This window comes from Girardinichthys multiradiatus, chromosome 13 (genome assembly GCF_021462225.1).
Source record: "Girardinichthys multiradiatus isolate DD_20200921_A chromosome 13, DD_fGirMul_XY1, whole genome shotgun sequence".
Lineage (NCBI taxonomy): Eukaryota > Metazoa > Chordata > Actinopteri > Cyprinodontiformes > Goodeidae > Girardinichthys > Girardinichthys multiradiatus.
In genome coordinates this window covers 14,888,602-14,903,996 of record NC_061806.1, presented here as the reverse complement: position 1 = coordinate 14,903,996, position 15,395 = coordinate 14,888,602, and positions in this window count along the sequence as shown.

Genomic DNA, 15,395 nt, shown 5'->3' with positions numbered 1-15,395 from the left:
TGTGGGATATTGTGAAGAGAACGTTGAGAGACTCAAGACCCAACAATCTGGATGAGCTAAAGGCCGCTATCGAAGCATCCTGGGCCTCCATAAGACCTCAGCAGTGCCACGGGCTGATTGCCTCCATGCCACTCCGCATTGAAGCAGTCATTTCTGCCAAAGGATTCCCGACCAAGTATAGTGCATAACTGTACATGATTATTTGAAGGTTGACGTTTTTTGTATTAAAAACACTTTTCTTTTATTGGTCGGATGAAATATGCTAATTTTGTGAGATAGGAATTTTGGGTTTTCATGAGCTGTATGCCAAAATCATCCGTATTAAGACTGTCTGGCCTGTGCATCAGCCAGACCACATTTGACAACTGATCCTGCTCCTCTGTATCCAGAGGACCAGTGGGGTTATAACTGTATGCTACAGCTGACTAAAGTGGCTACTCCCACAAACTGTACCACTTTGGCCAGTTTGTTCCCACCCATTGCCAATAACACCAGAGCAGGCCCTTTCACCCCTCAACGAAGAAATGGCACATACACTTGCTTTAACCTCACTTCCACAACACCACAGGCAAATGTAGGACAAATTCCTTGCGATTGGTGTAACATCACGGTGCCAGGCTCAGTGATAGGTCCCTGGGCAAGATCAGGACTCTACTATTATTGTGGAGAACATCGGCTATTAACTAGGATTCAAAATAATACTATTGGAATGTGTGCCATGGTTAGGTTGCAGGCACCTCTCCTTCTGTTAGGGAAAGACTTTAAGTATCTTCCCTCAAAACATGCACAAAGCACGGCTCTCACTAGGCGACAGCGTAGACATGTCATGAAGCGGATCACAAACGCATTTGGCCTGACCGAAGGCTCGCCCACCTACATTGGAGTTCCCCGAGGCATACCCAATGAGTATAAATTGGCGGACCAAGTCTCAGCAGGCTTTGAAAACATTCCCATTATAGCAGCTTCGTTTCCGGTAACTCCCAATAAAAACGTAGACTGCATCAATTACATACATTACAATGTGTTGCGTATGGCTAATTTGACACGTGATGCAGTTGAAGGCCTGTCGGACCAATTAGGTCCAACCTCTTTTATGTCAGTTCAAAATAGGATGGCCCTGGACATGGTGTTAGCTGAAAAAGGGGGCGTATGTGCTATGTTTGGAGACATGTGTTGTACTTTCATACCCAATAATACCGCCCATGATGGTTCCGTCTCAAAAGCTTTAGAAGGGTTAAAAACACTTTCCGTAACCATGCATGAACACTCAGGAATAGACAATCCGTTCGAAGACTGGATGAAGGGCATGTTTGGACACTGGAAAGGGTTGATTATGTCATTGTTTATATCCATTGCTGTTTTTGTAGCTATGGTTACCTGTGGATGTTGCTGTGTGCCATGTATAAGATCTTTGATTGTTGGCTTTATTACTACAACCATTGAAGGGAAAACCGCACCTCCTCCTCCTTCCCATATGATGCCTTTGCTTGCGGTTGATGCTAACGAGGAGGAGGACGAAGATTAACCCGTAAGACTAATTGACAGGGCATCTGATATGTATTACTGTCTAGGGAGCAGAAGGATGGTAGAATATTACATTGGCATATTTGGACAGACTATGGAATAAAGCACGGATAGACACCCTCCAGTTAGAGAGGTCAATACTCCCTGTCAAGACGTAGAAGGTTGTAAGCATCCTTGGGATTACAAAGGCCGGACAGGCAATAGTCCCTGGGCACATGGCATGGCATTGGAGGCAGGGTCAAAAAGCATGATGACAAACATTTTCTTCTGCTCCACAGGTTGTAATGACTGTTAAAATCTTTTATGAAGCATCTTCAAGTAGGGGTGAAGTCTTAGGAGACCTCAAAAGGGGGAAATTGTGGAAATATATTATGTGTGTACATCATTACTGGTTCAAAACCAGTGTGGGAAATAAAATGTGTAACATGTGTTACTATAAGACATTGTGTGGCCTGCAGAAGTATTTCTCTCAGGGGTATGGTGAAAGTGGAAAATTACTGAGAACTGCATGTGTGTGAAAATTAGAGATAGTACAACTGACTGAGTTACTCCCTGCTTATGTCAGTAGATAGGAGGCAGCTGTGGGACAATACCTGTCTAAATATGGTAAGCCGGAAAAGTGTGTACGTGACTATGTGTAGAAAATATTGTAAACATGGGCGCTGCCCATTTTCGTGTGTGTTTTAATAAAATAAATGAGCCCAGTGAGAGAGAGCCAGAAGAAATCTCGGTGTGTCCTGACCACATGAGCTCTCTCTTCTCCCTGGGTCCAGGTATTTGAATGACATACAGCTGTCTCCGTGTGATTTATTCTAATGTGTTGTGAATTCCTCTAGGTTACGGTGAATAAAACGAACGCGCAGAAGACCCCGTTAAAGGGATACTTCAACAATCTACATCCCTTGTAAGCCTTGAAATAGCCTGAAAAGAACAGCTGCACAAATGTGTGTGTCAGTGCATATGTGTGAGTGTTCTAGCATGTGTGTGGTTGTGTGTTGAAGGTGCATGCAGTTCTATTAAGCTTTAATACTATCAACATTTCTATTTGGACAGCATACAAGTCTCTCTTCTGTTTGTGTTTTTTTAGGAGGTCTTTTCAGTTTTCAGGCAATGCCCTGGCAGCACCCTGGCAGCGAATAGGCTTTGTTTACAGATATGCTGCCATAGCCAAACTGAAAAAGCTGAATATGTTGTTAAAACCTAGATTCACTTTCCCTCCCTAGAAATAATAATTTAATATGTCCATATACAACTCATACCTGCGAGGCAAAAAAAAAAAAAATAGATCGAGAATGTCTGTTTTTTTAATTCACAAACATGTTTGTCTTTTTGGAAAATGTTCAGAAGAAACACTGCAAGGATCTTAAAATTTCAGTCTTAAATCATTTTTGGGAAACGCTATAATGCTCACCGAATAGTGTGTAACCCCATTGGCCCTTTGATATCAATGTGAAATTGGAGCTGTGATTCATTGTAAATCAGCATCTCATTCAAACAAAGATACTGCAAGAAGGTTTCTCTTATTATGATACCATGTTAAGGCACAGTCTTCATCAGTCCAACATATAAAAGCCAAATTACTTTTTCTACTGAGAAGTCAGGTCCCACCAGTTACTCCCAATCATTGCTGTGTCATCTGTCAATATGCAGAATATAAGAAAGGGAGGTTTGGACAATGTACCCGACTGCCGCACCAATCAGGCTTTTATCAAAAGCTTGGTGAATTGACAGTGAATCATCCTGACAGATCAGCGTCTTGCTCTTTTCTTTGGTCATTACATCTGCAGATGAATGTCTCGGAGGGAAGTGGAGACAGCTGACAGAGAGTAATGAAACTGCTTCTATTCAGGAGATGTGTTACGTCTCCCTGTGTTCTAGCAAATCGGAAAGGAAAGGGGCTGTCTCTTCTTCCCCCAAAATTGCCAGCTATAACCTACATTAGTTCCTCTCTCTAGGAGATATTTTCATTTACAGTTGTACTGATTTAAACCAAATCTTGATGTGGTGAAGATAAGAATACAGCTCCATGCAGAAGCATTAATTCTCCCAAAACCTTTTTTTTTTTTTTTTTACATTTTGTCATGTTACATCTACAGCAACAAACCTATGTGTTGCTCTATTTGCATTTAGCAAATAATGGAACAAAACTGTCAAACGGAAGCAAAATGATTCATTGTTGCAAAACATTTTACAAAATAAAATTGAAAAGGCATGCCATGCACTTGTATGCATTTGACAGCCCCCCTGAATCAATAGGCCTGGACTTTGACTGGGCCATTGTAACATACATTTGCTTTGATCTAAACAATTCTGTTGTAGCTCTGGCTATACACTGTACACTGTACAAAAGCTGCCTTAAAACTGAGTAATTCTCAACTTTCAGATTTCTATGTCTCACCTCTGATAAGTTTAAGAACAGTCAGGACAATTTACAACTATAAGCTAAACATAGAAAAATATAAACTTAAGTTCTGTGTAAACAAAAAACAATAACAATTGGTGTTTCAGAGATAAAAGTGCACTTAACCTAAGGTGGTCCTGCTATAAAATCCTCAACACTTTTATTGCTGGCCTGACTGGTGTTTTCCTCTGTCTTACTAATCCTGTTTTGACTTACTTTTTAGATTCTCATTGAAAAACAGAAAATCGTACTTTTCCTCCACTTCGAAATTATGCACCTATTTAAGTTCGTCTATCACATAAAATCCCAACAAAATACAGTTGAGTTTGTGATTGTAATGAGATTAACTTACAATGCACTGTACACAGTAGCAGTGGCAGTTTAAAAATTTGTGTGCATATTTTGGCCTTTGGGGTGTTTTCTGTAGGTTTTTATTTGGAAAACACTGTGGCACAAAAATGTCTTGAGACAGATGTGTTCTCAAAGGGAAACTGTAACAACAAATGGCTAAATTCATTCTGTAGACAGTTTTGGTTGTCTCAGAAGAAGAAGAATTCTAGGGAGCCTACAAATCATGTCTGTTTCTGTTTTTTTTTTGTTTTTTTTTCACATGAATAAACAATAGCAAGTGTATTAAATAACCCTTGCTTTACTAAATAATGAAGTGCAGCCATTGCCTGGAGGAAAAGAGGCTGCACCAACAACACACTATTTTTCATTCTGTAACATTGTAACAACTTTTAAAAAAGAGTATTTTTAACTGCATCGTCAGCGGTTAGTCTGCTCAGCAATTTGGTCTACACTTAAATTTCTCAAACATCATTTAGTAGGCTGTAACAGAATTTAATAATTAAAGTCATGGCTTGTAAGTTTGTGGTTGCTGCGCACCACCACATCAATTTTTAACTTACCCAAAGAAATCCCTCAACATTAACTCAGAATGTCAGATAGCCTGGTTCAGAGAAAGACATTTTCAGCTGTTTTGTGGTTTTGGGACCTTACAAGGGACCTGACTTTTTTTGTAATTTCATTGAAAGGAAACCTTTAAGAATTGAATCAGTACACAATAAGGTGAGTAACACTGTAATCCAAGTATGGAGTGTTGTCTTAATGAGAAATAGTAGAAACCAGGTTAGCAGCCCTTTATTACAGCAGATCATTTAAACATATTTCTAGAATACTTCTTTCAGCCGTCTTCCAAAAACAAACTTTCTTGTTTGCTGAATAAAAAAAAAAAACTCAAAACCAGCAGTTTTCCTTGTAGGTTATTCCTGATGCACAAGCTCCTGGAAAAAGTATACACCTTACCAACAAACATGCATGCTAGATTATATCTTTCTCTGTATTTTTTTAGCATGTTTGGAATTCATGTTTTGTAAATTACAAAAAATGGGACACTGAAAATAATTTTAAAACTTGTTCCACCTTAATAAAAATATGCAAACTGGTTATTTTTTCAGCAGTCAGTTCTCTTTATATCATACCTGTCATGAATTACAGTGAAACTTAATAAACTGAAATTAAGTTCCAATGTCATATTGGAATTTACTTTCATTCTCCTCATTAGCATAACCCAGCTAAAGTCATGGTTTGCAGAGAGATTGGAGGTGTTTAGAAGGATCTCATTGTACAAATGTATAGTCAGAAGAAGACAATGAAAGGTTCCATACTATTATTGATATAATATGGTACATTAAAGGCAGTCATCAATATTTGGAGAAAGTATGGGAAAACGCTGATTTAGCAAAACTGGATATTTCTGACAGCTGAATGCAACAATGAAAGAGCTCTCTCCAGATATTCTCCAAATGTCTAGGCTAAGGAGTAGCTCTGAGAGCCTTTACACCCACACCTTTTCAGATAGGAATTTTGTGGTTGAAATTGTGAACAGGTTTAAATGGTATCAGTTTTGACACAAAGGCTTCAACTGTCTGTTAAAAAGCCGACAATAAAGAGGGATATTATTTTTCAGCATCACGGGGAGTCCAAGCATAGGCTACATTTCCAAATCCACATAAGAATGATATGAGAGGAAAATTGATGTTGTGAAATGTTGCAGCCAGAGTAAGAGCTAAATTTGACAGAAAATCTGTGAGGTCTCCTCGAGGATTGTGGACAAGAGATGTAATCACAATCTGAAAGTTTTAGAGACATTGGTCACATTTTTAATGGCTACAACCTTCTCCTGCTGCTAAAAGCTAATATTTTACTCATTACATAAGCTATTTGCCAAGGTGTTGGTCCTGTGGCAAAATCATTAAGAAAACAAAAAAAACAACCCCAATAGTTTAGCAGCATTGATTCATGTAAGTTATAAACTGCCACTTTTCTTATTTCTGACTGTAGCAGCTACCTGTGCTTCAATGCTAATGCTAGCTTGTAAGTAAAGAGTAACATTGAGTGGCAATACTATATTGGCTTTGGTTTTTTTTTTCCTGTCCTTCTCTTTAACAGTATGACAGCAAACAGAATTTAGCTATCAACTAGGTTTATGGGAAAAAAAAGTGCTATATTACGGTTAACACCTGTCATTTTAGTGTGGGAGGTTTCTAAATTGGACCAGCCTGGTAGCCAGTCTTCATTGATTGCACATTGCACCAGTAAGAGCAGAGTGTGAAGCTTCAATTAGCAGGGTAAGAGCACAGTTTTGCTCAAAATATTGAAATGCACACAACATTATGGGTGACATACCAGAGTTCAAGAGGACAAAGTGTTGGTGCACGTCTTGCTGGCGCATCTGTGACCAAGATATCAAGTCTTTGTGATGTATCAAGAGCCACGGTATCCAGGGTAATGTCAGCATACCACCAAGAAGGACGAACCACATCCAACAGGATTAACTGTGGATGCAAGAGGAAGCTGTCTGAAAGGGATGTTCGGGTGCTAACCCGGATTGTATCCAAAAAACATAAAACCACGGCTGCCCAAATCACAGCAGAATTAAATGTGCACCTAAACTCTCCTGTTTCCACCAGAACTGTCCGTCTGGAGCTCCACATGGTCAATATACACAGCCGGGCTGCTATAGCCAAGCCTTTGGTCACTCATGCCAATGCCAAACGTCGGTTTCAATGGTGCAAGGAGCGCAAATCTTGGGCTGTGGACAATGTGAAACATGTATTGTTCTCTGATGAGTCCACCTTTACTGTTCCCCACATCCGGGAGAGTTATGGTGTGGGAAGCCCCAAAGAAGCGTACCACCCAGACTGTTGCATGCCCAGAGTGAAGCATGGGAGTGGATCCGTGATGGTTTGGGCTGCCATATCATGGCATTCCCTTGGCCCAATACTTGTGCTAGATGGGCGCATCACTGCCAAGGACTACCGAACCATTCTTGAGGACCATGTGCATCCAATGGTTCAAACATTGTATCCTGAAGGATGACAATGCACCAATACACACAGCAAGACTGGTGAAAGATTGGTTTGATGAACATGAAAGTGAAGTTGAACATCTCCCATGGCCTGCACAGTCACCAGATCTAAATATTATTTAGCTACTTTGGGGTGTTTTGGAGTAGCGAGTCAGGAAACGTTTTCCTCCACCAGTATCACGTAGTGACCTGGCCTCTCTCCTGCAAGAAGAATGGCTTAAAATCCCTCTGACCACTATGCAGGACTTGCATATGTCATTCCCAAGACAAATTGACGCTGTATTTGCTGCAAAAGGAGGCCCTACACCATACTAATAAAATATTGTGGTCTAAAACCAGGTGTTTCAGTTTCATTGTCCAACCCCTGTATATATACACCACTAGATTATGACTACTTTATGCAGGCAAGTATAATATCACATATGTGATTAATTGTGGAGGGGTATAACTAATTGTAAAATTTTTCTGAGCACCATCTTCTAATTCTGCATATTACTGATTACATCTTAGTGATGTGGTCCAGCCAGCCCTTTAAACTTGATGGATGATGACGTGGACAGTGGAAAGAGGCACCACAAACATCTGCAGACCACCTGTGTGATGCTTCGCTCACCATCCAGAAAGACAAACCACAGGTCTCAGTTGCAGCGTCCCATCCAAGTCTCTGACCTTGCATGAGATTTAGCCACATGTCCAGAGACTTTCTGTTCAGAAAGACATCTGCCTCTTTGTTCTGTTGAAGAGGTTTTTCCAGGAACCGGTCACTCAGGTTGATCCTGCTGTTGCCGTTGTAAATATTTGTACATCGTTTTATTTTATGCCTTTTGTCTTGTAATCTTGATCTGTTTGAATGTTCTTTTTTTCCACATTCTGTTTAAAATGTTATTTGTAATTTTCAAAATAAACTGTGTTTAGAAATTTAAATGAAGAAATAAAAAATAAAATACATTGGTGACAAAAACAATTTAGAAATTTATTAGAACAGCTTAAAACTTTAAACAATCTGAGCAAAACTTATTTATTTATTTCTTTCTTATGTAGCACCTTATTTTGGTGCCATTCTTTGGAAAACAGTCTGTCCATTCTCTGTAGCCTTATGATCAACTCCATCATCTCCTCATATCTGTCCCTCTTTCTTTTCTGACCTCTTCCTGCTGGCTCATTGTCTTCCTTCTCCATCTGGTTGCCCACTGCTCCACTTGGCCCTGGAGTGTCATCAGGGATGGAGGCACTTAGGACAGGAGGTGTTGTGGAAGACCTCTGTCCCAACACCTCATCCATAAGGACAAACCAGGGCCAAGTAGCAGCAGTGGGCTTTTCACTGACTCTCTATCCTGACCCTGGATACTTGCCATCCTAAAGTTAGAAGGAAGAAAAAAAGAGTTGACTAAACAGAGAAACTAATAAGACTTTTAGAGATATTTTTTTATTTGTGTGTGACATGAGAACTTCTGAACATACTTTATATTTCTTTTTCATATTGTCCCACTTTTCTTTGGGCCTGCAAGGGGGTGACCTTCCCCTGTTGGCCCATCTTCTCCAGAACTGTCCTAAACAAGCAAAAGGAAAGAGGGAAAGCCAAAAGAAGTATGTTAATCATTTATGAAAGTTAGAAAGATAGGAGTTTTTGAAACTGGACAGAAACTGACTGCAAAGAATGTTGTTATTGTACCTCCAAGCCACGGTGGCTGAGTTTTTAGCTCCAGTAAAAAGGTGGTCATTCTCAGCCCTGAGCTTAACAAACTGGCCCTTCTGCTCGTTTGTCCCTAAAAAACGAAAACAACCAAAAAAACCTATCTTGCTTAATATCTGTGCAAAAAAAAGCCTTTTTTTAATTTTACATTTGTCTTCATTTGCAGAACATATTAAAATATTTCTATGCAAATGCCTAAAACAAGCTCTTTCAAACTTTTAACTTCTTTACTGACATTTGCTTGCATTTGAAAGTGTATTTCTCTTCAACTGTACCTGGAATCATGAATTATAATTCTAGCTCAATCATAAATATACTTTTAAAAACACATATAGCACATTTCTTCATCAAAAAGGAATGTTTCGGGCATGGCGCTGATGGTGTAGGGGCACAGCACATGACCATATAGAGAGGCTATAGTCCTCGAAGTGGCTGTCCTGGGTTTGAGTCCCAGACCCAGCGACATTTATTGAATGTCTCCCCCTCTCAGTGCCAGGAGTCCGGTCAGATCTCTCCAGGGCTAGCTTGCTGGCGAGGCAAGCCGGCAGTTACTACGGCAGGAGCGGAAAACTCCGAACACGTCGGAGCACGTTTGAAATTAAGCGATGTCTTGATAAATCAAGCAGATTTTTCACGTCTACACAGTTATATTCCTGCACTAAAAACATTGTAAAAGTTCATTTATGTCACAGAAAGTGTAATTTTTCACAGTTTACTCACAGCTTTTGCCACTGTGGTCCACCATGGCTGCCCCTGCTTGACCAAACCGCTTCGACCCGCAATGAATCATGAGAAAAGATGGACCGCGAAGGATACTCACAACCCATCCTTCAAATCAGGCAAAAGAAGGACACATTTGTCGGCCCCATTTGACAGACCTTCTGCGCCGTGCTGTGATGTAATCAGCCCACAACTACGGACTTCGAAGGATCCAGCCCCTGAATTGGGACACACCCTCGGCCTGCATATGGATCCTCCTCCTTCCTGTATATTGATCAATAGGAGAGGAGCTGGAGAGAAGAAGGCAGCCCTCCTCATTTTCATAATGAAGCAGAAATGCATACGGTAAAGAAAAAAGAGAGATGAGGAAATGTAAAAAGAACAAAGGCATGTCTAAGGAAAAGGAAAAAGAAAATATATATATTTCTGCTTTTATTTTTAATTATGTCAGGATTGGTCCTCCATACTTTTAACTGTCTTTCTCTTTAACAGTGAGGCAGCAAATAGAATGTATGCTGCATCTTTAGCCATCACAAGTTTTAAATCTATGAGGGGTCAAAGTAACAAAAAATGTGCTTGAAATTAGTTGAAGGTGTGACATACTGAACATGGGGCTGCTGCCGTATTTCGATAATTTACCATGTTCAGTATGTCACACTTTCAATTCATTTCAAGTAAATTTTTGTTAATTTGACCCCTCATATAAATCTACTGCCTTATGATGATGCACATGTCAGGATTCTAACATTATAATAAAGTGAAAAACATGGTGAAAACATGTTGCTTTATGTTCTAAATATTAGCATTAAGTTAAATGTATAAATGTCTAATAAAATTTGGCCTTACAAAAATACCGGAATGGATTATTTAAAAGTTCTTATGTTCCTTCTGACCAGCTACCTCTGTCATTAATGATTAATGAGGGCTGAAATACAGTTCATACACTAGTTTAGGTGTATATCCATTTTTGTGTCAAATGTATTTCTCTCAGGATTTAACACAAAAACATGCTGCTGTCCATACCTCAGTGAAAGAGCACTCACTTGTAACAGTTCCAGGCAACAATTATTGTCATGTGTCGTATCACCCAGATTTATTGTGCTATGGAAATGTCAAACAAAAACATAGCTGCTACTCTCTAGATGACATTAAATGAGTGTTTCTGTCTGGTGTGGGTGTGTGTTTGCAGAGGGACGGCTTCAGATTGTCTCTCAGTCTATCAGCCGGTCACTTCACAGTGAATCTCCGGCTCAGAAAGCCGTGCGTTTCTATCTCTGCTGCTTGGTTAGTAAAGATGTCAAATCTACATGAGCTATGAGGTCCGAACTGGGCTTCACAGCTTTGCATATTTTTTGATGAAATATGCATGACAATGGATTTTCTGAAGAGACCTTATATTTATAACTGGTTTGCTGATGAGAACTTGTTTTTAGACCTTTGGTACTGTTTTGCTCATTTTGGCTATAAAATAGGTTTAGGTTTGGCCCAAGGTGTAAATAGAAACTGCAGACCAAAAAAATTAAATATGTCTGATCCACTCTTTGACTACTCCTGTGGCTTAGGGTCACCAACTGGAGGGCCCAACAACTTTCTTACTCACTTTTAAAGCTTTTTGTATGCGTGTACAAGGGGTAGCAATCATGGTGGGGACAGCTTTATATAAAATAATTATAGTGTCAAGTATTATGCGTGGCTCTTTAAATTACGCTCCATATGTATTGTTTAAGATTTGAAGCCCATATACTCTTTATCTGTTGTCTCTTAGTATTAGAAAGCACTGAAACCACTCACTGGCAGACACTATTGATAATGACAGCCATCTTGATGGAATCTGATGACAGCTTTAAAGAAAAATGAGGACAAGGTGGATCAGCAAGTTACCCAAGATCAAAATGCCTCAGGCAGCTGAGACTCAGATTGAGTTCATTGTGTTTGTTTGGGGCCCAGTTTGGTGGCTGGTTTTCAGAAGGTAATTGATTTCTTGTGTTCAGAAGGGATTACATAGCCTGGCCACAGGTAAGTCTAAGCCGACAGAGCAATGACCTTCTGTTCTCTACTAAAGTTCTAATAAGTAGGTTTTTAGTGACATCTATTGGCTGAAATACTACTTAGTGTGCCCTGCGATGGACTGGCGACCTGTCCAGGGTGTACCCCGCCTCTCGCCCATAGACTGCTGAAGATAGGCACCAGCTTCCCCGCAACCCATTATGGAATAAGCGGTAGAAAATGACTGACTGACTGACTGACTGACTACTTAGTGTTCATAACAATCTTCACTGGAGAAGAGATGTGAGAAAGCAAAATTGATATGTATTTTTGTACTTTGGACTTTTCTAAAATTAATTATTTCACAGTTGTTTCAATTTTAGTGGGTATGACTGCCTAAACATGTTTAGTTTTGTAATCTTTATTTACTTCAAAGACTTCAGCACAGGTCACTGTCTCTGAATATATGAAACAAACAACTTGCATAGGGAAAAATATGTAGAAGTATCTCAAGTTTAAATTAAAGTTTGAATTCTTTTTTTTGCTTTTTTAAAATATTTTTATTTAATACTTTTCACAGTGAAATACATAAAAATGACACAAAACAAAACAGTCATCAAAGTGAAAGAGGGGAGAAAGGGGTATGTCAGAAAAAGAAGACATTTCTTGTCTTTATAATTTAAAAACAACAATAAAACATTGTTTTTGTTTTTTTGTTTTTTTGAAGGTACCTTTAATGTCACTGGAGATCACCGAACAAAAAGCGATACAAGGACAATATTAGATAATCAATAAAACAATATAAGAGCAAATAATAAACCAGGTAATGATATAGACACGTGATTCAATGAATAAAGTGTGAGCATAACACCCAGGCACCCAGACTCTGGAATTATCAACTGTAATTGCGAAACTGCTGAATTTGGTTCATGTAGACTTTGTACCAACAAGAAGAAATACAATTTTTTTGGAGTTCAGTTTGAGGATGTGTTGACTAAACTAAGATTTAAGTTTACAGAAGCGGTCTCAAAAGAAGAATGATGCTGGGCTTAGTGCAGAGGTAGAGCTGGTTGTCATCCGCATAGCAGTGCAAGATAAATTCAATTCAGTTTTATTTATATAGTGCCAGTTCACAACACATGTCATCTCAAGGCACTTCACAAAGGATTTGGAATGTTGCGGGGTTGTTGGGGAGGTTAGAATAAACCACTGAGTGTCAGAGTTTGGCCATTTTAGAATGGGCTATGTGTAGGGCAGTGGCGGATGCTGGTCTTTCAAGGAGGGGAAGCACAATTTCAAGATTGCTGATTCGCTCATTTCGCTGTCAAACAAAAAGGGATTCCGCCTTAAACAGATCATCCAATCATCATGCAAAGGCCGAGCGTCCGGGCCAGCCGAGGCCCGCCCACTGCCCCATAGACCCCCAGAGACGCTGAGCGTCCGATTGGCAGAACAAAGCCCAGCATTTATCCAATGACTCGTCCTGTTTTGCTGCAGCCGAGGCTGCTCCAAAGACCCCCAGACACGCTGAGCGTGCGATGGGTAGGACAAAGCCCAGCATTTTTGCTTCGCTATTAAACTCACTGTTTAAAGCACTGTGAAGCTGCAGGAATGAATGAGAGGAAAGCCGCGTCATTACCAGTGATAAGAAGCTGATTCTGAACAAAAGTTGAACGCGTTGTAGCGCATATTTAGTCAATGACATGTACACACAACAGTATATATTTGATCACTTATTTTCTGACATTTTAGGGGAAGCCGAGCTTCCCTTGCAGTCTTAGAGCAATCGCCACTGGTGTAGGGATATGAGCAAAATAATAAACTGATAAAGTTTGTCGATCTAGAGCCCAGTGGTGGCCATTGTTATACTAAAAACCACAAGGATTGGGGGTACCTCTGTCAGACTGATTATTAACAATGGAAAAGAGAAGGGGTCGCACAGGTAGCAGAAATGGAGGGTGTCTTTGCACCTCAACCATAACTGAGCCAGTTTAGGCTAAACCTGACTCCCCTACTCCAGCCAACAGGGAGGGAGGAAGACAGAGGTAAAAATAATTGGTGAGTGTTGTTTCCTGTTGCATTGTGTGAAAGGTGGGTAACTTAAAAATAAGCTAAGTCAATTCAGTCGATCATACAGATTTCAAGTCAGGTACATACATTCCAATTAATCCTAACTTTTGAACAGTGCAGTCAGATTCAGTTATTTATTCAAATTGGTTAAAAAGTATTTCTGTCTAAGGAAACCCAGCAGATTGCATCGAGTCAGTGACTTGCAGCATTCACTCCTCCCGGATGAGCATGTAGAGACAGTGGACACTCACTAGCGTTGACTTTGGAGCAATTCCTCATACTGAGCATGCATGTAGCGACTGTGGAGAGGAAAAACTCCCTTTTAACAGGAATAAACCTTCAGCAGAACCATGCTCAGTGTGAGCGGCCATCTGACACGACTGACTGGGGGTTTGAGAGAACAGCAGAGACCTAAAAAGAAAAGTTTTCAAATTTGAAATATGAGAGAGAGCACATACAGTTAGTCACAGTAAAAGCTCAGTCAGTAGCTATGTCTTGGAGAAAAATCATCGGTAGAAGATGAACATTAAGTTGTTGGCAGCAGAAGCTTGGAAAATGGTCATTATGTCCTCCAGAAGCCTAAGCCTATAGCAGCATAACTACAGAGATAGATCAGGATAACCTAAGTCACTCTAATTATAAGCTTTATCAAAAAGGAAAATTTTAAGCCTAGCCTTAAAAGTAGACAGGGTCTCTGCCTCACAGACCAAAACTGGGTGCTGGTTCCACAGGAGAGGAGCCTGATAACTAAAGGATCTGCCTCCCATTCTACTTCTAGACACTCTAGTAACCACCAGTAAACCTGCAGTCTGAGAACAATCAGATCTCTGATGTATGATGGAGCTAGATCATTAAGGGCTTTATATGTGAGGAGGAGATTTTTTAATTCTGTTCTGGATTTAACAGGGAGCCAATGAAGGGAAGCTAAAATAGGAGAAATATGATCTCTCTTTTTAATTTTCATCACAACTCTTGCTGCAGCATTTTGAATCAGCTGAAGGCTTTTAACTGCATTTTGTGGACATCCTGATAGTAAGGAATTACAATAGTCCATCCTTGAAGTAACAAATGCATGGACTAGTTTTTCAGCATCATTCCTGGATAGGATATTTCTAATTTTGGCAATGTTCCGGAGATGAAAGAAGGAAATCCTAGAAACCTGTTTAATATGGGATTTAAATGACATGTCCTGATCAAAAATAACACCAAGGTTTTTATTTTATTACCGGAGGTCAATTTAATGCCATCCAGGTTAAGAAACTGACTAAGCAGTTTCTCTTTCAAAGTCTCCGGTCCAAAGATGACAACTTCTATCTTTTTTGAATTTAGAAGCAGAAAATTTAAAGTCATCCAAGTTTTTATGTTTTCAAGACATGCTTGTAGTCTATCTAACTGGTTGCGCTCATCAGGATAAGTAAAGCTGAGTATCATCAGCGTAAAAGTGAAAATGTATCCCATGCTGCCTGATAATTTTACCTATTGGAAGCACATATATACTGAAGAGAATTTGCCCGAGTAACTGAACCTTGCGGTACTCCAGAATTAACCCTGGAGTTTAAAGATGATTTATCATTTACATGAACAAACTGGAATCTGTCAGACAAATAAGATTTAAACCAGCCTACTGT